This window comes from Prinia subflava, chromosome 4, assembly GCF_021018805.1.
Source record: "Prinia subflava isolate CZ2003 ecotype Zambia chromosome 4, Cam_Psub_1.2, whole genome shotgun sequence".
In the NCBI taxonomy this organism is placed as follows: Eukaryota; Metazoa; Chordata; class Aves; order Passeriformes; family Cisticolidae; genus Prinia; species Prinia subflava.
Genome location: NC_086250.1, coordinates 55,201,441 through 55,225,551, shown reverse-complemented (window position 1 = coordinate 55,225,551; position 24,111 = coordinate 55,201,441). Strand labels below are relative to the sequence as shown.

The following is a 24,111-nucleotide window of genomic DNA, read 5'->3' as shown; positions in this document are numbered from 1 at the left end:
TTCTTTGAGTAAGGCAGATTTAACTGGCACTTTTTATCAGACATTATTTACTATGTAGCCAGACACTTTCCTACAATCACAGATTGCTTATGTATTTGTTTTAAGCAACTGTTCAGGTTAAATATAAATAACATGACTTCATCACTTTCTAATCATTTTTTCTGCTGTATTCTTCCATGTCAGATCCCTATGATGGATTCATGGGGTTCTATCCTCTTTACAAACTGTTCTGTGATCCCTGCCAACAACAAAAGAGGTGATGGATATGATTGTCTGCAATTCAAGCAAGAGCGATTCAACATTATTGATTAAGCAGATGGTTTTAGCCATAAATAAAGGCAAATAAGACATTCAAGTACCTGTGAGACAGCAGGAAATGTGGATTCTGTATGGGATAGGACTTGAAATGGAAGTTCTGTCCTATTCTAGTACAAGTGTGCTTACATTTAGTGACAGCATGGAAAATTATTTATTATTTATCTGAGACTATAAGCAAATCTTGTGAGTATTACAAAGTGTTTCATCCTTTGTGAATCTACTTTGAACTGTGTCTAAGACAGAGAATATGGAATTTAATTTGGATTCTAGTGTCTTTCTATTTTTCATATATGATTCACAGATGATTGGCCAAGTAAAATCATCATAAGATCAGGTCTTTGTAGCAGAGTATAACAGATTTAAAGGTGCACCCAAGGGACTTTTTACATATCCTATAAAATTCAAAGGGGATACCCACAGTTCCTGGAGATTTACCTTTGTTTCAGTGTGGCTGCTGGCAGACAGGTAGGTTTATTTGTTTGTTATTACTTTTTTATCTAAAATATAGCCTGAGAGAAGCATGTCATTTATAGAGATTTTTTTTTTGTGTTTTAATCACTTCTGAGAATCAAATATCTGAAGTGTTTTTAGGTAAGCAAAAAAAAATTAGGCTTCTTATTTGTATGCCAAGCTAATTGCTTTTAATCGTGAGATAATATGGCATCTTTGACTTTACTTAGCTTAAAAGTTACTTTTTTATTACTGCTACCCTTTTAAAGAAAAATCTGCTTTGTGTGCATATTACATTTTGAGTTTTAACCTCACAAACATCAGCATGTTCAGACTCTCCCTAAAGTAGGTAATTCATGAGGTTCTCTTTGATAAATCTATTTATTTACATTTTTATGTATCTCTCTTTAGCTTTTGATCTCCTCTTTTGGTTTGATATTTATCTGAGTTCTTTTCTATTCTTTGTTATCATATAGGAGACTGTGTTATTGATTTTATATAGTGAATTTCTCTGTACTGACTTTGACCAAGACCCAGATTCCTTGCTTGACGTGTTTAATTTAATTTCCCAAAACCTAGCTAGTAGGCATTTGATCTCTAAAGGGAGATGCCAGACATCTGAAGTAATTTGCTTCAATTTGTCCCTATTTTTTGCTTGTTCTATTTGTTGTTTTGTTTTGTGGTTGGGGTTGATTTATTTTGTTCATATGCTTGTTGTTGCTGGTTTATTTTTTGGGTTTTGTTTTGTTTGGGTTTTTTTTGAGGGGAGAGGGAGTTTTAATTTTTTTATTCTCCTGAATGTCAGGTCTTTTTGATTGGTGAATACACTGGTAGGAAATGGATACAATTGAATATTCTCAAAAAATAATTAATTTCCTCAAATTTTTGCAAATTTTCAAGATATACTTCAGACAATATTTTAGCTTTGTTTTGGGTTTGGTTTTGATTAGGAGGATACAAGGAGATGACAGTTTTAAGTCACCTGATAAGAGAGTGAACCACAAAACTTTCTCACATGTGATTGACAAAAGCAGTGCTGGGTGGAGATCTCAAACCAGTTCTCATGACCACAGTTTAATAATGAGACTAACTTAGCTTTACTAGTTAAGGTATTCAAAAAGATCTAGCTGGTCTTTGCATTGCATTTTGGTATACACCATCAGTGAAAGAAATAAAGTTCCTCACTGATTCTGAGTGAAAGATTACACTGAGGTGAGCCCTAATTCTGGAATGTAGTTTCACTTAAGCACCTTTCAAAATTAAAGCTCTGAAAAAAAATGGTTTAAAGTTCACATTTAAATTCTTTCCTGGAAGAAATTAATTTAAAGAGAACAAGTTATACAAAAGGAAAAGAAAAAAGGAATCTAATTTTTCATTCTACTAAGCAAAAGTAAGTCAACATACTGTACTTGAATTAAGATGATTTGCAAAATTGGGACTGGATATGCTGTGCAAGACAATAATTATCTCATCCTCAAGTACCTGGTCATACAGTAATTTAAACTATACAATTCAGCTATCTTTGTTTCTTTGTTAGTCATTTAAAATTATAGCCATTAATTAATTTGAATATTTCAAATGTGAACTGAAAGCAGTACTTTGGAACAGTATTGTCTGTGTAGTATACAGCAGGTTGTAATTAAAGCTAGACGAGTTCTTTAAAAAAATTCCCTTTTTTATATATGAAGACATGGTGAGTTTAATCAATATCAGTAGGGTAAAATCAAGCAGTTAAAAGCGCTAATTTAGGATAACAGAATATGACCTGCTGCAATTCTGAAATGCTCATTCGTTTCTAATTGTTTTGTATTTTTCTGAAGCTTTTCACTGTTTTCAGTATAGAAAAACTGAACTTTGAGGACGAAATGGAGAGTAACCCTCTAAGATGCACTTTCTATTTATCTGAGAGCATAAGGGACAGAAATATTTGAGACAGAAATATTATGAATCCTGTTTAGTGGATTGTAATCAGCTCTCTGTTATCTAGGGAAGTAGAACACAGTTTGAAAAATTAGTGCAAATATCATTACAACAGGGTCCTGCCAGGCTCCAGTCAGGACACCATCCCTTGCTGCAGCAGCATGCCAGTAAATTTTCACTGGAGAGGCTTGTCCATTCAGAAGGTTTCTGGCAAATGCGCTTCAAGGTCAAATAATTTTTTGAATCCTGTCTTCACGTTTGTCAGGTATCTATGTTTGAGATCCAGCATTTCTGGAAATATGAAAAATCATCCTTGGGTGTGGACCCAGCTTAAATCGGGCTGGGTATGACACAAAACTACATCACAGAGTCAAATTAGCTTTATGATCCTGTGACTCTAACCCTATATTAACAGCTCTACCAAATCTAAGATTACTTTCGCAGGACAAGCTCCACTGTCTTGTTGTCTTGATGAAATTATCTATCTGCCAGTAGGGTAACAAACTCACTGACAAAAAAACCCAAACATTCAGGGGTGGGTGCTGCATGGTTTGTTGCATGGTTTCCTCAGATGTCCCACAAACCCCCCTCTTTTTTTTAATAATTTTTACTTCAATTTATTCTCAGGAATAATGTTTCTGTGTGACAGGAGAAAAGCAGCCAGGAGTTGAATATGCAAGCTGACTACAGATCATTTCAGCTATTACATTCAGAACTGCATAAATGCATAGAGTAACTATAAAATCTGTCTCACTGGCAGAAAATTGCTCATAATGCTCTGCTCTGCCAAACCATTAGTAGTTTTTCATGGCATTGTTTAGGGTTCAAAATATCAGGAGTCACAGATTACAAAAGTTAAGCAAGTGGCTCAGGAGAGGTCCTTCTTAGCCTTTTGGCCTGGGGGGATGCACTTATAATAAGCAGTTGTTTCTGAACAGTCTCTAAACCCACAATCTGATTTGGTCTGTTTTATTACTGTCTTTTTCTTAATTTTTTTTTCCAGAACTCTGAAAATCCTTCAGCTGAAACATTCTGAGTTTCCGCTGCTGTGTTACATGTTGAATGGCTGAGATTTCCACCTCACTGGTAATGGCATTTCAGTAGTGCTGTGTACATTAACTGTAGAACTGTCTGAAATAGATTGAAGTGAATAGTGCTATATAATGGAGATATTATTACCATTATTTCTGGGAAATCACTGCAATCCTCACTTAAAGCATTTTAGCCAGATCAAGCACCTTCTGATCCATGTGATCATATGAAAACATGATTTTCAAAAAGCATAGTTTTTCCACAACAGACAGCTGTTCTATTTTTCCCCCATAATCAGAGGCTTCTCTGACAAATAATCTCATTTAAATTGTTATCTAGGATTAGGAATTTTGCAGCAGAGAAAATGACACATTTTATTAGGAATCTTGGTACCTTCTGGATATTTAGCCTTTTTCACAAGATGGGAGAAAAGGAAAATGTTATACTAGAGCCAAATAAGAATAAGGCTTTCTATCTCTTCTGTTCTTGCAGGAAATTCTCTTACACAATTGTGATAAAAGTTAGTATTTGCTTTGCTATCTGTCATGAAAATTAGCACCATCATTTCCTGGACGTGGTCCATTGTGTCCTCTACACAGCTGTATGGGATCCACAGAGATTTCTATGACAAGGTAACTATTTTCTCTTTGAGAATATGTGGCTTTAGTTGAAGGCCTTATGAATATAGAGAAAAGCAATTTTAATGGGAAAGACACACAGACAGAATAAGAAATTAAACCGTATACAGGCATGACAGTTTTCTGTCTCCTCTCTTCCATCAAGCCAAAATTCTGCACTTGCTCTCTGTGCCTGTTATAATAAAACTTTTCCAGCTAAACAGAAATAGAAGCATCATAAATTCCCCCATAAGCAGTTTTTGCGATGGTTCAACCTACTTTTATAGATCAAAACATTTTGATTAAAATCAGGGAAAAACATTCTATTTAAGTATTCAACTGACCTAAATCTCCCAAACTTTTGAAGTTTCTCCAACTTTGAAAAAATACAACATTTGTTTAGAATATGACAAAAGAATCAAAGATACCCATTGTGTTTCACGTGTAATTGATATCCAGGCAATAACAAAGACATTTTCAGAGACTGAGGATCAGCTAAGTATTATATTGATTTGTAGATTTTTATCTTTTTTACACATTTCTTTTAGAGAATGAAATTAAATAATTCATGTTTATATATTTGTTCCTTGGCAGAAATAAAACATGTTATAAATTAACAGTTGGGCTTGGTAATAGAAACACAGTAACTCATAAATGGGTTTTTTCCTAGCTTTACCTAAGGACAGTCTGAAGACAGATTAAGCAATGTGTATTTATTTTTTAGAAGCCCATTTTTGACATGTGCTATACCCTTCAGTTAACAATTTAAGGCAAACAAAACTACATCTCTGTTAATGGTCAATGAAGTACTAATTTCTTGTACTGTTGATTTTTATTAGTTTTTACATCAAGTTTCTTCAATTTGCTACCTTAAAGCTATTGAAATCAATGAAAATGCTTCCAAATGTCTTTAACACAGGCAGATTTGCTGCTGTCACAGAAGAGTCTGGACAGCTGGGCAAAAGTGACAATGTATGTCCAGTCTGACATTAAGTACCCAGACACATCTGGTAGCAACAGGGCTTAGTGCTCAAAGAGTCTAAAAGGAAATAAAAGAGCCATGAAGCTGTTCCTTTTTTCTGGTTCTGCACTTACTGCCCTTCCTGTGTCATGACAAGACATAATGTATGATTTGACAAGTTTTAGTGCAGCATTAATCTGAGCTGAGCTTGTCCATCTCCAGTTTGCCACATTTAAGCTTTGTTAAAAAGTAATAATCAGATTTCAGACATGGTAAGAATTAGGATGACTTACTTTGTTTAGCTGTGTGTCTGATGCTTCATACATAGGTCAGCTCCCTGATAATTATTCCTTTTTTCCCCTAAATAATATTATTTCAAGAAAATTATAGGACATTATTTTTTTTCTTTTCAAGATATGCTGGGTTTTATTCAGAAATTGGGGGTTCTGTTGCCCAAACCTACCGAAAGTATTTATTCCCCACAAATCACCACCCTTGGCCAAGAACCAAAGATGTATTTTGAATGTAATTTCCTGATTTACTGTGACACAACACGTTGATTTGATTTTGAAAGTTTAAAAACATGTTGGGCTTTGTTATCACTACATACTACCTGGCACAGAACTACTCAATTAAAAATTTTATTAACTATGTCATAATTTTCCATGAGCATGAAAAAAAAAAATCACAGTGAGTAAATGGGTTGAAGTGATACATTAAGGCTGGTATAAAATTAGGTGGGGTCTTTTTCTTTGATATTTTTGATCACATCTTCATTCATTCCACCTCCAAAAATGAGGAACTTTGCTTAACACTGTCCCAAGAGATAAGACATCAAGGCAGAATTTCTCTAAGATAAATATCAGAAATGTATTAAAGTCATTGTGAAAATGTCTCAGCTAGGGGAAAAATAGTAAATGACAGGACTGCTAGATTGCTCTTGGAAGGCAACTGTGGAGTTGCATTTCATTGCTACCCAAGGAAAGACATGAAAGATTTTACTGTTAATTATCAGCCAAAGGAAAAATACTCCCCTGACAGAAAGAGATCTGGAAAAGAAAGGAGAAAATTACATTTATACAGCTGTAGGGCGCTAGAGTAGTAATATTATAATTTTATGCTAAAAATGTATGCTCCAGTATATTCTCCTTTTGATGTAATATAAAAGAATACCTCAAGAACACTGGGTTACAATAATATAGGATTGACCAAAGAAACCTAAACAAAAATAGTTTGAACTCTTTAAGGGTTTCAATTTGCATTTCCTAAGATGTTGAATTTTGTATTAATTAAAAATATTGTTTTTAGCTGAAATCAACCTTTTCTTAGGGGGATGAGGAAAGAAACCCTCCACAATACTTAATTTCTGCATTATTAGTTACTAGTATCTCCTCAGAACTGTTTTCTCATTTTATCTTTCCTTACAGCCAGTCTTATCAAAGAGGTTCATTTCCAAAGAGTCACTCATGCCATGTGGCCCTCAAGAAAGGAAAATTATCATGCAGTAAAAAAAATGTAACTTGAAAATAAGGAAAATGTAAGGTATTCTATTTACCCAGCAGTACTATGGTCTCAGGGTTGTTGATTCCCTGAGATTCTCCTTGGGGTTGCTGGTCCCCAAGGTAATAAGGTTTTTCCCCAGGGTTGCTCCCTGGGAGTTTCCCCTGGGTTGCTGTTCCCAGGGGTAATAAGGTTTTCAGTCTTCTCTTTGCCCTAAGTGTTACACACCAGAGGTAGAGACGACAAGCTGAGTCCTCCGGTGCACATTTCCAAGGTTGTTTATTCTTCATTATCTCAGTCCTTTTTCAACTCTGCCAGGCCTCCCTGGCAGGGTACCTTATCTTAGTTCTTTCTCAGCTCTGCGAGGCGTCTCCACAGAGCAGGACACGCGGCAGACTGGGCGGATCAGAGAGCCCCGTACCTTATGTACAGTACCCCTGACCCAACCACTGTCCGAGACGTATTTTTTATTTACAAAATTGTACCAATACCTATTACCTATACTAACATGTCAGTTCTACTCTAAGCCAATCTCTAAAACCCAACTCAGCACAAGATGGGGGACGAGAGCAAGAACAAGGAGCACAGGGGCCACTCCCCAATTCCTCCATCTTGTCTCTTCAGCCCCATATGCTAAGAATCCTAATTTCTATATTTATATTCTATAATAAACCATCCACTATTTATTTTAAATTCTTAGGATTTGTGATTCTTCCAGCATGTGAGTATTCACTCCCATGGCCAGGAATCAGAGTCAGTGTCCTCCTGGGCTCTGTGTGAGTCTGGCTGACCCCCCTGCAGAGATCCCAGACCCCCCTGTCCGGTCTCCAAACCCTCCAGGGTGGCCAGAGGGATGTTCTAGACTCCAACACTATGGTTTGACATTTGGCTGAAAACATGAAACATCCTTCTAATAAGACATTTCTATCTTTTTTGTAAGAATAAGATTCAGGAAAATGTATTTTCTAACTTATCTTGAAAAATATTAACAACCTCATTTCAGTAATAATTTTAATGAACAGTAGCATCATAGAATATTTAGTCTGTGATTTACCCCTGGAGATAATCTACTCCTACTCCCTGCTGAAAACCTACTAGATCAGTTCAGTCATGGTCCTGTCCAGGCAGGATCTGGATATTTGCACAGAAAACTTGACAGCCTCTCTGGCAATCTATTCCTATGTTTGACCACCAGCACTGTGCTGACATTAATAGGAATCTTTAATGTTGCAAGAGTTCTTACAATTATATGCCACCTGAGCATTTCTTCACACATGTATGTACATACGTTTCCATGCATATGTATCTGTCAAATTTGAATATGGAAATTCTAATTACCACATTTTTTCCTATATTTATTAGTCATAAAAAGATGAAAGTTTCCCGCTGACAAAATAAGCATGTTTCCTTTACAAAAGTATTGGGCTGAAAGTAAGAAAACAACACATTATGTGTTACAGCTAATATGCACTTTTATGTTTTCTACAGTTTTTGCTGGTAGTGCACAAAATGGGATTTTCAGTACTGTTCTAGTTCTATTCTTAGCTCTGTGGACACGTGGTATATCTGGGATTTTTCAAATAGCCTGAGGCTGAAAATAGATTAACACTTTACCAATGCTTCCATTTCCTAGAAAGTTTATTTTCTTTGTAACTGGGTTTGAAGGCAACAAAAGGCTCAAGGGCTTTCAACAACAACTCTAGTATATCAGAAGATATACTCCTTTTTGGAGTAGATAAAATTATACCATCATTTTAAACATACTCAATTTCAGTGTATGACAGCAAATATTAGGACACTAACAGTGTATTATTATCAATACTGAATTTATCTTGCATAAATTTTATAATTATTTAGAAAATACTTACAAGCAATATTTGAAATCACTCAGTTTGTTGCTACTGGCTCTATCTTTGTTTCTAACTTTGACAACTCCCAGGACTGTCAGTTTGGGTCTAACTTGTACACTGTTAAATGACTGGATACAAAACTGAGACATACTATGAAAAAGTGAGAAACTGGCCTGGGAAATATGGTAAGAAAAATCATTTATAGTAATATTTAGTAAAGTTGCTTGGTCTTATTATGATTGGTAGATACCTGAGATTACAGTGTACTTGTGTTTTAGTTATAAATATGTGTGTATATATACATGCACAGATGCATGCTCATCAAAACACTAATTCACACCGTTAAAGACAGATTCAAAGACCATAGTCTGAAAGGTTCAAACCATGAATCTCATAATTACACCATAATATAACGCTGTTATACCTAGAGCAAGCATTTCTTGTTCTTTCTCTCAAGTTACTGTGAAGAAAATTATTAGACATTCTGGAGACCAGAAGAAGAGCACTGAAAAGAGGGTGATTGTATATCTGAGTTTTCACCTAAGTGAAAAGTATCCACATCCTCCTGGGCATCTACTTATCTTTATCCAATGGAAAATTATTCTGAAATACATAAACAGCCCTTCGACGAAAAACTAAGTACCCTAAGCCTCCCTGTTAAGATACTGTTTTGTGACAAAATGTTAAATCCTTCCATGAACGACAATTTTATCTAGTACAAAGTCAAGAAAACAAAATCTGTCAAGGACTATTAAACACACAGATATATGTCTTAGATAGTCCTTGAACCAAGAAGTCTTCTAGGGCAATGTCGTCGTCTCTTTGACCTCTTAATACATTCTTTGCTGTTTGTCTCTGTAACAACTTTATATGATATTTACTCTCAGCTTTGTCCAACAATCAGTGGATTGTGGGACAAAAGAAACACCTCTGTCTCCAGGTGTTTCTGTCTTCATTTCCCCTAAAATAAAATCCTTCTGGCTACATTATGTGCAAGGAATCAGGGTTCCAAATATGTGATTGTGAATTTCAGACATCAACAAATTCAAAATAAAGCACAGCAACCCTCAAAACAACCTACAAACCATTCTTTTGTAGAAAAGGCTGTACCCTTGGGAAAAGAAGACATATGAAAACAGCTTGGCAGCAAAGGGGCTAAGAACTGGCAGAGGAGTCTACAAAATGGTTAATTCAGACTTAAATTTCACAAAAGCAAAGCAGTTCCAATCTTTTTGGAAACAGATCTAAAAATAACTAATCCAGAATTGTATAGTAAGCCTTTTATTGTGCAACTCATGCTCAACCCATGGTAGTGCTCCCTGATATACTTAAGATGTTGTTTTACTTCTCATCATCCTGCTCTGATTTTGTTAGCAATAAATTTACTTTCTAAGGTGAGCCTGTTCTGCTCCTGATGGTGTTTAGTGAGTGATCTCTCTTCCAGTCCTTATCTCAACTGATGAACCTTTTATTTAGATTTTGCCTCCAATGTCCATCTGCAGCAGAGGAGCGAGCAAGGGGCTTTTGTGATCAAACCACAACAACATGTTAGCATATCAGAATTCAATATTGCCATGCTAGTGATCAATATGTAATCCTTGTAATCAGGTCCAAATTTATGTTTTAGAATTGTGATGGATATAAAGACACTGTACCGATGTAAATGATACACTGTTTGTGTTGACTGTGTTATGAAATAAAATCCTTGACCATGCCTATAAAAACTCTGAGCATGCAACTGAACCAGAATATATCAGGGTCCATGGTACAAACATCCCTCCCAACTCCAGAAAACTAATAATTTCTTTTGCTTGTAGTAGGGTATTCTGGACCCAGATAATGGCTGGACATTCAAATAAACTTTTGAGAATTACTGAGGTATGCAGTAAAAAGAGAATTCTCTTAATTATATATAGACTCAATATCATGCATGCTGAACTGCTCTCATTCCAAAAATGATGCCATGGTGTAATTTAGAAAGAAAATAGAAATATTTTACACTGTTACTGAGTGACAGAACTGAATTGAACTGAAACAATGACTTAGCCAACTCTTATTTCTCCTAGAAATCTCTAAAAATCTGTGAGTGAGTTCTGGTTTTTTGTGTTTCTTAAGGCAAAATGTTCCATCCCTAGAATTGCACATACAATCTATATTTTTAAATCTACACTTTAAAATAGTAATGGGAACATGTTAGTCTGCTGTGTGGTTGATATTCACAGTTTTTCAGCATAAAGTTTGTGCCTGAAATCTTGAAATTTAAATTGGAGCTGAAGACATATACCAAAGGGAATTTTAATTGCCATTATCACTCTCATCACCACACAGTTTGATTGAAACGCTTAAGGAAATGAAGTGAAGGAAAACATTTATATTGGCCAGTGGGTGGTGGGAGGGTTAATCCAACAGCCCCTAAATTAATAAATAGTCTTTACTGTAAAGAGGAAGACTGAGGGCCACTACAAAGGAAAAAAATGTGGTTTATTTTGGAAATGTGACTTCACATCACTTGCAAAAGGTAAATTAAAATCATGTGAAAACTGTGGTCCATAAATGCCAAGAAGAAACTTTTAGGTTTTAGGAAAATCATTGTCTCTGACTTCAGCATCATTGAGTAATGGGCAAGTTTCTCACAGTTTTCAGAAGGAACTTGTTTCAAATATGCCACATAATCAGAATAATTCATTTTAGGACAGACCTTCCCTGTGGTCTGACCTCAGACTTTCCAGGCTGAGGTTTGTCTTTTTCCCATAGTCTTCCTTTGGCTTTGGAGAATGGGAAACAGAGAGTAAGCTTGTTTGGGCATGAAACCTGAAAACAAGGAGCTTGATAGTATCAGAAACTGGAGAATGAAATAAATTAGTATTTTAGGCAAAAATAGCTTAAATTTTGAATAGCAACTGGTGGCACACAATTGAGTACATGTCTGTATGGGGATGAATGCCTGATTGATCTTATGAAAGCTAAAATAGAAACCAGCTACCTCCTGGATGCCACTACTATCAGCTGATCATCAATTTTGCAAACACCTAGACTAAACAAGAGAAGTACCTCCCGAATTCTGATATTATAGCTATAAGAGGGATTCACCACTTAGGGAGAAGACCATTTATCGTGCTTCAGTGCATACATTATTTAGGAGGGAAAAATGAACTCCTGAGAGGTATTGAATGCCCAAAAGAAGGATTTCTGAAGCTGCCACAGAAAATAAAAGAGGGCCTAAAAAAGGAAAAGTGAGGAACCTGACAGGAACAAACATCTTGCAAGTCAGGGAGGATTCTGGAAATGTGATATCTGCTGGGAAATGCCCAGGGACCTTGGCAGGTAGCATGAGGGACCAGCAGCTAGAAGCAGCTGCACAGCATGACCAGGCAGAGTTTTCTGACCAACCTTCCAGGGCCAGCAGAGACCTCCCAGCAAAGAACTAGAGACCCAGTGAGCATAGCACAGTAGCAGAGCAAGGAAGTGCAGTAAACAAACAGGATAGAAGCACTAATCTTGATGGTTCTCACATCAATCTCAGTACCAGGTTCTTCTATGGGTTGTTGCTTACTCTGTCTCACTCTGATAGCCAGGCAAGAAGGTTTAAACTGGGAACTAAAAGGGAGATTAGGAAAATGATAAGTTTGTTATCTGTTAATCCTAAAGCAGTGCTGATTTACTGAAAATGCATAGAAGCAACTGTGATAAGGAGTCAGGACAGTTCTGCTTTAAGATTTCTGTCTTTTTAGCCATATATGAAAGGTATGGTAAAGGAATATCACAAGGGTTATAAAACTGAGTAGACAGATGTCAACACATCAGAACTAAGACCACTGATGCAATCTGAATTTACCTTCCCCACTGTGAATATACAGTATGTTAACTGTCCAGGACACAGCTCAGTATTTCAATCATCACACACCATAGAGGCAATGGAAGCTGTTCACTATTAAGATCCTGCAGCTGCTAGGCAAAGGGCAGATTGTTAGGGATGCTACGAAAAGAAAGCTGTCTCATATTTATAGGGGCTGAATACTGTCCCAGAGAAAATTTGCTATCAGAGTTAAAAATATGTTTGATGATTTTCAAGTCTCTTAAACCAAACTTCGGTTAAAAATTTGGAGTCCTCAGTTATAGTAAAAATTGGTGAGATATATTTTAATAGATAGAGCTAATTTCTGCTTACAAAGCTTTAGCCTACAAATAAAGAATCCACAGTAGTCTTAAGGTGGCCATGCAATAGAAATTCTGGACATGAATCCCTTTACATATCAAATCTCCATCTCTGATGGGAATGACATCATCCTGAGTATCACAGGGTACTGAGAAGTTTTATGTGATGTATTCTTACATGATAGGGAAATCAGAAAAGAAAAGTCTGTGAGGAAATTAATAGTCCTCAATAAGGATCTGAATTGTTAGTGTCTAGTAAATAACAAATGGGACCACACATGCTGAACAATGAAACAAAACCAGTATTGAGCAGCTGCTCATTAAGCAAGCATCATCCACTCTCTACTGTGAATGAAACAGGGGTCCCCTAAAAAAAAGAAATAATTTAATTAAAATTACATCATAATTTGTATGAATCAGAAACCTTCACAAAAATCTGCTGAATTGATATTTCCCAGGTAACATTCTTCCAGCATTTCCTTTCCTTCAAATACATGATTTTGATGTTTTAATGAAGAAATATAGCTCAGTGTAAAACACTGAGTTTTTCATGTGTTGATAATGAGTTTCTATATATTTGTGTAGTATGTGTAAACAAAAGTTGTCAAATGAATAGGGTATTAAATACAAAGAAATACCCATCTGGTGAAGTTCCAGTCCCTGTCTTTTCCTCCAGTCTCATTCTCCACAAAAGCTGAAATCACTTCTCGCTTGTTCTATACTTTGTAACATTTGAACTTCAGTTCAGTGGAATATAGAAAATGAAAGCTGGGAGATGGGGGATAAGTTTACTTGTGATCTCTCTTCCATCTGTACCACAAAATTGACATGGCAGGCTGGAATGAATCAGAGTGTCTGCTGCACCCCACATAAATCCACCATATACCTGCTCAATACTGTAAAAGCATATTGTTTTATACACTTATCTTTTCTACTTTAAATTTTGCATTATGCACTTCATCTGCACGAATCAGTGCTGATTAGACTTCTTATGAAATGAGTGTGTAAAAACCTACTTGCTTCTGTTTCAAAAGACTTTTTTTTTTTCCAAGCAGACTATAACACATGGTACCGATTGTCATTATAAAACAAGTTCTTGAATGCTTTTTAAGACTTTCCACGTCATAGTTTTACATCTTGGATTTTTTCTCTTTGGAATATAATAATGTTGTACTCTATGTGAGGCATATATCAACTCATAGTTATAACATTTTTATTTCTAAAATTGTGTGCCAAGATATAGTACCATAAAATTTTAAATATCTTACTTTTTGTCACACAGTTAGTACGAAGGCAGAGACCCACGTCAAACTAATAGAATACACTCAAAGAAAACAGAAGATATTTCTTTCTGTCTTCAGTTTAACCCTTTATGCAACTGAGATTAATACAATTACATCTATGTCAACAGACTTGTGTTTAAATGGTTAAATGTATTTGTTTTGACTAAAATAGAAAGGAAAACAAAGAAATTTGCTTTGTCTGGTATAACCCCTTTCTCTCATGTAATTTCCATTTGTTCTTAACTGCTTTGTTAGTTTATATAAAGTAGATGTAAAAACTCCCCAAACTAAACATAACTCTGTCTTCCTGTGAGTTGATTTTAAACTGTGCCTGATTCTCATGGCAGGTCAGCATTAGGTTTTTATTTAAGTATATGAGATTGAAATGCTTTATGATTCAATCTTTCAAAAATTTCTAAACATATAAACTTGACAGAAGCAAAGATATGCAGCCTGATACTTAAGAAGTCAAGCAAGGATAGAATAAAATTTGTTATCGAAGAATCTTCATGTAAACAAACTGATATTCTTAAGTCACTTTCCCAAGGCTTGTTTGGTTTGTTTAGTGTCAGGAAAGGTCAAATGGTGTAACCCAAATATTAAGATTTTCTTTTTCTGTTTGACTGAGGGGTTTGTTATAGCCTTATGCGTGATTTGTAGTGGACTGTATCAAACCTGTCATCATTCAGCTGACCCTGGGCAGGCTTGCTATTTCTGCTACTCCATCGTATTTGCTGAAGTTTTTCTGAGAAGGTTCTGCCCATCTGCTTGTGTGCATCTCATGGCATGCATGAGCTAAGTGCTCAGGTTGGTGTTTGGCTTTCAGCTCCTCTGGTTCATTCTTCAACTACACTTGCTAAGATAGGAGCCACAAGAGTTTCCTCAGCTGACCTGTCAGTTGGGTACACACTGTTGAATCCACAATGGACTTTAAATAAAATGATAAACAAGAAGCCTTTCAAATATAATTTGCCATAAATGTAGGAGCAATGAACTATATAATTTAAACAAAAAAGAACATGTAGATACCTGGCAATTACAGAAAAGTGATATAGCTAATTTATAGGATCTGTATCTGAACGGTAGTATAAATCCACTTCTTGTAATGATGTTTGGAAAACTTTTCTGCTTTCCAACAGACGTTTCTACCTGCCTCTTCAGCATTAGTCATCTGAGGATAAGATACCTACTGGAGGTGCTAATCTCTTCCCTCCGTGGAATCTGGTATAAAAATAACACAAAAAAATTTTATCCTTAATCCAACTAAAAAAAACCCAGTCAAGTAAAAGAAGGCATAGGACTGTTATGTAACAGAAACAGCCTTGTGAGCCGTTATCATCACTCAATTTCTAAACCACACAATTTTAGGGAAGAGGAACCCTTTGATGCCTTTTAGGTGAGGGAACACCTTCTAGGAAATGAATATAGGCTGACAGAGGAAATTAATTCAAAGTCTTCTATTCACTGTTGTTTTGCTGCTTGGAGCTTCTGCTGTGAGGAACTGTGCCTCAGCTTGGGTCACAACTCCACATCAAGAGCAGGGATCCAGCCACAGTCACTGCCTTGTTTGTTACTCCACAGACTTTTAGTCCTTTGTTCAAGTTCAAGGATTAGTATTCATTTCTTAAATAAATATCTGTATTAGACAGGTACCTTGAAGTTATTGTCAACATTATTACTAGCTGGAATTACTTCTCAAAGGTAATTGCTATTTTACCCACTTTACAGAGGAGGAAATAATGACATAGACAATGTTCCTGAAAGAATCTATGTAGGAGGAAAATTGGAATATCCCTCCCAGAATGACTTTCGAAGATTAGTTTTGTCATTGGTCCTTCCCCGGATGCATATCCTCATTCCCATCAGATAATTTTGCAGCCCACAGCGCAGTGGATTGCAGATCAGCAGTCACTTCTCAGGTGATTGTTGCTATAGCAAGATTATTTCCTTCATAATTTGTTAGCTACTTCACTTTTAATTATAGACTAGGAGCTCCCTAATTCAAGAATGACAAAATCTGGGTCAAATTCCCTAGCAGGTACATTTCCTTCCAGTTACTGAAGAGAAAGAAAGAGCTTTTATTTACTTTGGACAAGGAAGAAAATTTGTGGGGCCCTGAACAACTTGATTAACACCATTTTTTTTCCTTTACACCACTTCCTTCCTCTCAGAGAGAATTTTTTTTAAACATTTCTATTATTAAGTGTCATAGGCTCGGTTTGTAAATTGGGTTTAGTATAAAAAACGGTTTCTGTGCTGCATTTTAAAATATTAGCAACTTGTCCCTATCGTTCCCCCTCCTTTTGTTTTATTTAACTGAATACAAAATGGCATCTATCATGAAAACATTGTTATTTGAAGAGCAGCAATTGTCTTTCACAAAACCAATGTAATTTTGGTTTTTTGGACAATGTCTTCTGCAGGAAGCCTGAGACAAATGAAATCCTTACTGCATCATAAAAAACAACTGAGAATCAGAGCAGAGCATGTAAATCTAAAGTAAGTGTATCACTTACAATATCATATACACTTGTTATGTCCTGTAATGTATTTGAAGACTTCCTCTACCCTATTTATCTTCATCACGTCCAGAGCAAGACATTTGTCAAACCCCCTTCTAAAGTCCATACTGGGCTTTTGAACCTTTGTACAAAAATGAATATTTTAAATCTCAGAAGGGCTTAATTTTTAGCAGAATACTTTCACCTTCAGCCCTGGAAGACAGATGTTTTCATCTGAATTACAAATTTTCCATTTGATTGTGAGTATGTCAAAAAGAACCCCCCAAACCCCCACTTTCTCCTCACATTTTAACCATAGAAGTCATACTGAAGATTATACCTTGCAGTTTTTGCTTGAAACATCTAAGTACTTTATGAAGGAAGTAAGAACTGCGATAAAAACCTGCTGCATCTAGAAAAGAAGCTTGTGTTAGCACTTCAAGAGGTGTAGAAATGTGAGCCATAAAGGCCAGTGCTAATACAGCATCTCTCCATATGTGTCACCTGCTAAATCTGTGCTGGTAGATTTCTCCTCAGTTGTGTTGAGAGTGAAAGCAGTCCTGGGTGAATGCTAACTCTTCATGGTGTCTTCTGGTCTCTCCTAATCCTTTGTAACACACAGTAGCTTTCTGATTCTAATTACCAGATTTTGGATCTGGCATATTTGTCAGGATTTTCTTCTGCTTGATCACACCAGCACTTCCCCATGTAAACAAAGCACACAGTGGGTGATGATTATAATGGCTGATTAAAATAAGTAAACAGATTGGAGAACATTAAAATTTTATGCATCCCTGCCATCTGCTTTCTCTTCACACTGTACATATTAATATACATATTGTACACAATTGGTTTTGTTTCCAGTTCAATAGCAACAGGCATTGTGGTACACCATCAGTGGCTTGAATAATTCACAAAAATGACTGCCATGATTGGTCTCGATAGTTACATGTCTGATATTCTTCTCTTATGATTCTGGCATTAAACTCATCACAATTTCTCTGAATAAAAACATTGAGAGGAAAACAGCAGCAGAAGAGCAGTTACCTTTTCCAACACTGAGAGCAATTTGTTTATGTTCAAAATAGACCCATTAATGTAAGTACTTACTCCATTTACTAAAATTGTTAATGACAGAACCAGAGCCATAAAGTGTTCTCTTTTTACCCTTGATTTTGCATGATTTCTAATTCCTTTAAGTTAGACTTAGAACAGATTAAGACATATTTTCTGTACAGTTTAAGAATTGCAAATGAACAGCACACATAAGCTAGACAGTGATATCATTATGTTAAATAGTACCTTGTTCATAAACCCATCATGATGAAAGCATTACCCTGCCTTAGGAAAGAAGCACTACCTACTTTGAATGAAAGAAATGCAACCAGAAACTTTAGTAAGGGGCTGTATCAGAAAAAAAAGAGAAACCTTCTGTGATATTCAGACACATTTCACAATTATCTGACAATGCTAGATTTCAATCAATAAAAAAAAAATACAAGCATACAAACTGCAAGAGCAAGAACATTATCAGCATGACAAATTTACAGGTAGACTAGTTACCAAGATGGTAGAATGGCCAAAGGTCACCAGCATCTCAGTATTTGTATTGTAACTAAGGTCTACAAACAATTTTTTTCCTCCACTGACTTTCAATCATAGAATCAAAGAATAATATTAGGTTGGGAGAAATCTCAAATATCATCTGGTCCAACCATTTTTGGCAAAAATGTGATCTAGAGAAGATGGTCAGCAATTTGTCCAGATGAATTTTAAAACTGTTCTGTGTTGGGGAATCTACCACTCCTCCAGGGAGATGGATCCAATTGCTGATTGCTCTCACTGTGAAAACTTTTCCTAAATGAAATCTTCCCAGGAATAATTTGTACTCCTTTACACCTGGACTTTGCCATGTGACTCCCTGTAAAAGAGGATTCTCCATCTTCTTTGTAGATATTCTTTAAAAACTGGAACATGGTGATAAGGTCTTCCCTAAGCCTTCTCTTCACAAGACTAAACAAACCCAGTTCTCTCAGCTTTTTCTCGTTTTTCAGCATTTAATTCCAGTCATTTCAGCAGAAGGATTTTTTAAACTATAGAAAGAAAGTATATATATATAGGTAATTGACTGTCTCTGAAATAACATGACTTTTCTTGGAAGTTGTTTTCCAGGGAATTTCCTTCATTAACTTAGTCAGCCTATCATAACCTTTTCACCAACACAATGATAATAATATTTTCCCAGGCGGTATTGCAAATACAGTTCAGCTTGTGTTTATTAGGTTCTCAGTACATAATTAATAACATAGAGAAAATTCACCCTTCAGTTTTGACCTTGTCATGAGGAAGAACCAGGGTGTGAGCACCTACCATTCCATACCTAATTAAAGCCTTTTTAGCAATTGGTCTTGGTAGGGTGTGCACATGGAGCACCACTAATTGCCAAAAGTGTAAAGCTAGCCTTTTCTTGAACAGCAATCTCATGTCAACAGCTGTTTTTCAGTTTTGAAGCATTGAATTCCTTGAAAAGTGAAACATGAATGATAAAATAGTGGAGAAGATGAAAACATATGATTTTTCCTTTAATAGCCAGAAGTACCAGTTCCAGATCTTGATTAGCCAAGTCCTCAATCTCACTGTTTGTTAGTTTCACAGATGACCATATAAATGAAACAAGGCGTAGCCTTTTATCTGCATATATAAATTGAAAGCAAAAAATATAATTACTATGTTTTTATGAACTCTGGAATGTTAAAAAAAAAAACCTCAAAAAAGGAATATTGTTTTTATGAGGTGTGATATTATTTTTTTCCTGTAACATATTTGAAGACTTAATTGGAATAATCTATCTCATTTGAGCAATTAATCAGTTTAATAATTTCAGAATGAATTTAATATCTAGATATTTATAAGGTCTCATTTTTAATCTACTTGAAAGAAAATTAGTCTAATCATAGCTCATCTTTTAGGAGCCCCCAGGTCACTTTCATGCATGAATTAAAACTAATATTTTTTTAGAACATTATTCTACTATTCTTTCTTGATACAGGTTATTTTTACACTGACCAGCTACTCATTCGGATTCAGTTTATGGACTTCTTGAAGATCTGAGAGGCAGTCATCCCAAAAGATTATGACAAAGCAGACAATCATCTTTTATTTAGAATGTACCTGAGACTTTAGTTCTGGAAGGATCTGAACTGTACTCACGGTCATATTTTGAAACTACAAGGCAAAGACTCAGAATTTTGTTTTAGAAAAAAGACAGAGGATTGTAAAAGATGAATAAACATTATAAACTCAGATTATAATGAATTTGTGCTTTTTTAATGTGTCTAATATCATAGGGAGACTGTTACAAAGAAAATTACCATTAGAAAAATCTTTTTAACAGATACCATATATACACGTAAAAGTACCAATATATTCACTGGTGTGTCTCTTAACTAACTTTTGAACCTTTTCCAAAAACAGGCCTGCAAGATATCCTTGAGCTGCAGTTATTATCTAGGATTTGCACATGTGGATTTCCCCTGCAGTTTTCAGGAACTATTCTTCATCTATTTATTCATAATTCATTTCTCCAAATAAAAACAAACAAACAAACAAACAAAATTACATTTTTTTTTATTCCTTGTTTAGTATCCAAAATAATTACTTGAAAATTTGCTGGAGGTAAAATATCTCATATTGCAGAATAGATCAAGAGAAAATGAATAATATTATTAAAGTCACATAATAGTTATAATTTAGTACCTCTTCATTTTTCAAGTTATTTTTATTGTGAGAGAAAGTAAAAATAAAAATCCATTTGATTGGAGGCATAGAAATGATGTAGTAAATATACAATTCAAAACATCAAATGCTTTGTCTCATGAGAGGAACAGAAGGAATGTATCAGTGACCAAAATAAATGTGAGGTCTCACAGTCAGTGCGAGCGGAAACATCTCCAGTATTTGTTACAGAATAGCTTACTGCATTGCTTAATGTTGCATTTGGGTTATTGTTTGGGGCTTCTAAATTATGAAAGGATGAGCTATGGAGAACAAATAGTGAAATTGTAATATTTTCCAATCAGCTTGGTGTACAATACTTGTTATAAACTTATTGAGCTATATGGCTCAGTCTGCACATGCTTACAAAATACCACAAAAGCATTTTGCTACTGAGTCCTGTCAAAAGACAGGGAAAATGTTTTGAAACAATGATGCGTTTTTCTCTGTTAATATTTGTAAATATTAACAGTTGAATTTGAGCAACATCTTGCTTTCATTTTCACAAGTGACCTGTGTTAGCTGAATAAGGTTGTAAAATAAACTTATCAAGAGAAGTTCCTAAAGCCAGACAATGATACCACTGTCTCGGGAAGTGAGTGGCATGACCCGCAGAGTTATTGATATGAGAGAGAGAGGAAAACACTGAATACTCTGTGGAAGATGACAGTGGAAGAGAGTTAATTGGACAGTTAATTTATCCATCATCCTGTTAATAAGGTGCACTTCCTGTGCACTGAGGGAGGAACAGGTAACACCTGCCTGCATCTACCTACGTACAGAAATCTGAGCGATGAGCTGTTGCACAGCTGAAAGGCAGCTGTCCCTCATGTAACAGAGGTGCCCCATTTTCTGGAGGGAGAACAACACTTTGTGTCCCTGAGTCTCATTAGCTGTGCTGAGCCTTTAGCACAGGCTGTGTCCACAGTACAATGTTCATCCCAAAATAGATTGTCAATGTCCATCCTGAATACATTTTCCCTAAAATGCTGCTCAGTGTACCACAGGTGAGGCAGAATCAGAAACTAAGTGAATATCTGAAAAGAAACTAGTTCAAGAAGAAGGTCCACAGCATCTAAAATACTGGGCATCTTTTCTATTTTGCGACACTTATGACTCTGCTCATTTTCTTTTAAATGAAAAGAATCCTCAAATGTATTATTTCATCTTTCTCTCTCTTCACCTTTCTTGTGGGCAGGGAGGCAACAAAGAGGCTGGTTCAGTGAATAAAATTCTGTTTTTATCTTTAGAGATGTTTCATCTAAATATCATTTCAGATTTGCTGCATTGTGTTTGATTTTGGCTACACACACACACACCAATTTTACATTTGTGATCTGCTGCTCCAAGAAGGAGGCAGTTTGTGATTTGGTGGGGATGGTAGAGCCCAGAGGGTTCTGTGTGCCTGTTTGACTTTACCTGGGGGGCAATAACTCCATTGGTGCTCTACCATGGGCACAAGAGTGACTGAGACATGATAGATCATGAGTGACCTACTCCCAGTCACAAACAGCTGTGCTGTATGTACTATAGATGATTAACTGTCCTATTTTAACCCTATTTTTACCCTATTTTAACCTTATTTTTACTTAATCCTGTTTGCTAACTCACTAAGCCAGAGACAGGTAACAGAAGTTATTTTCTTCCTTTTAAATTACTGACTATGAGCTCACCATATAGTGACTCAGGAGTGTACAAATGAACAAATACTGACCCTGAATTTTACTGACCTATTTATACAGACTTGGAAGCTTTGTGAAACTGCTTGTCACATGTGACTTGAGTTACATGAGTAACTGCAACAACAAACCACTCTGACTGAACTTAGGTATCCAAAGAAGGGTGAGAAGCAAAGCCAGGAAGGAAGCGTACATAAAAGTCTAACATCACTAAAGCAGTTCTATTATCTTCTTGTGATCTCTAAATACTAAAAATGAACTGGAATATGCCAGTTCTAGGAATCACACACTGTAATTTGAAAAACATCTTCTCTGCTTCAATTGCAATTTTAAAATTAAAGGGCAGCGGAGACAAGGGGAAAAAAAAGCTCAAAACATTTTTATCATAAAGTGAAATTTCTTTTTGGATAAATCTTATGTCAGTCCTTCCCTGCTTTAATTGTAGTTAGTTTTCCCATTCATACATTACATTTAAAAAATGCTGTGATCAAGTCAGTACTTGCATCATTGTAGTCTCAAATTAATAGAGTGTTTTTTCTGATGTTGGCAAATCCCTCCAGAAATTTTCATTGCAAAGACTAACTCATAGGAAAGAGTGCCCAGACAAAAACCCCAAAATGAGAGAAGACTGAAATGTCACTTTTAGGTCTATTTTTGTTACCACTCATATAGACTTTTAGAAAAGTACAACATACAGAAGTCTTCACTCTTGCCACCTTTACTACTGAGAAATTAATTTATATGTTGTTTGTCAGGATCACTGAGTGCCACATGCCACACTTGTGCACACACTAGCAGTGCAAAACTTCACCCAGAGAATCCATCTGCAATGACCTGAACCATCTGCAATGTCTGAGCAGCCTTTTTGATCAGGAAAAAATGCACAAAAAATTAGGGACTTGCCTGGGACTAACACAGAAATCAATGTCAAGAGCTGAGATTTCAGCTTCTCTAAATCAGTTCTAATGCAGTAAAGAGATATCTGTGTAAATTTCAGACTTAGTTCTTCCTGTATTTCACTTTCTCCAGGCTGTCATTTTGGACAATATGTTTGGCTTCTGTTCTAAGGAACTTTCTTCCTTCTGGTTGTTTTTATTTTCTGTGAGACTGCCAATAAATGCCATCCATCTCTAAAAAATGAATGAGTGACAAATCTGAGACAAAATTGCATTTTATTTTTGGCTAAAGCATATTTATTTATTATCTAAAACTGAAAAATAATGGTTTCTTTCATTTTTTGTGTGCTACTGAAAAGTATTGAAGTTTTAATTTCAAATTTACTAGCCAGAAAATTTTATAAAATATAAAATGCATACAAAAGTGGTTTAGAACTCCGATATTTCACATCAGTAGTTCAGGCAAACTACATCTGAAGTGCTGCAGTTCCCACAGAACACTTGCGTAGTTAGAATTTTGTAGGGTTTCCCTCTTCTAGTTCTTTTCTGAGGTGGCAAAAGAGCTCTGGAATTCAAAATCATACTAACAGGCTATCAAGGCAATTCTTGCTGTATGAAGCCAATACTTTTAAAGAAACATCAAATTCTGATTTAAAAAAAGAGTTATTTCAATAAAATCAAGAAAGCAAATGGATCTGGTGATGACACTTGTCCTTCCCCTTTCTCCCTGAGACTCAGACAATCAGCAAAAACCATTTTTAACACTGCCAGTCTCCTGAGGAGAGGCTTTTTCTCGACATTTGCGTGTCTTCATTCCTGTAGCACTTTGAAGGTCATAACTCATTGAACAAGCAAAGATTCATGCTGTCATGTCGAAACAGTCCCAACAGTGCATGATCCTTAACCTTCCCACTGTCCTGTACTTTCAGCTGAAGCTCTTTTGATGTTATGACAAATGAATAATCTGATATACCTGTCAGCTGTTATTATACCTTCCCTTCTCCAGTATGTGAATTTATCTTTATCTCCATTTTCTAAATTCAGACAGAGTGTGCTCCAAGAACAAGCTACTGGTCAACTGGAATAAAAATTAATATAATCTGTTATCCTCTTCCTGAGAAAAACTATGGAATGGCCTTGAAATGAAGTTAGTTTCATGAGAAACAGCCCCAGGT

At 35.7% G+C, this 24,111-nt stretch overlaps 1 long non-coding RNA gene across 2 annotated transcripts; it reads left to right on the top strand.

The window, feature by feature from the left end:
* On the top strand, window positions 1-19,884 carry LOC134549389 (uncharacterized). 2 transcript variants are annotated; one of them, XR_010080088.1, is made up of 4 exons: window positions 1-3,774; window positions 4,213-4,352; window positions 16,510-16,585; window positions 19,637-19,884. It is a non-coding gene; the product is annotated as an uncharacterized LOC134549389 (long non-coding RNA). The 2 variants fall into 2 exon arrangements; XR_010080089.1 differs by lacking the exon at window positions 16,510-16,585.
* Window positions 19,885-24,111: the final 4,227 nt, after the last annotated feature.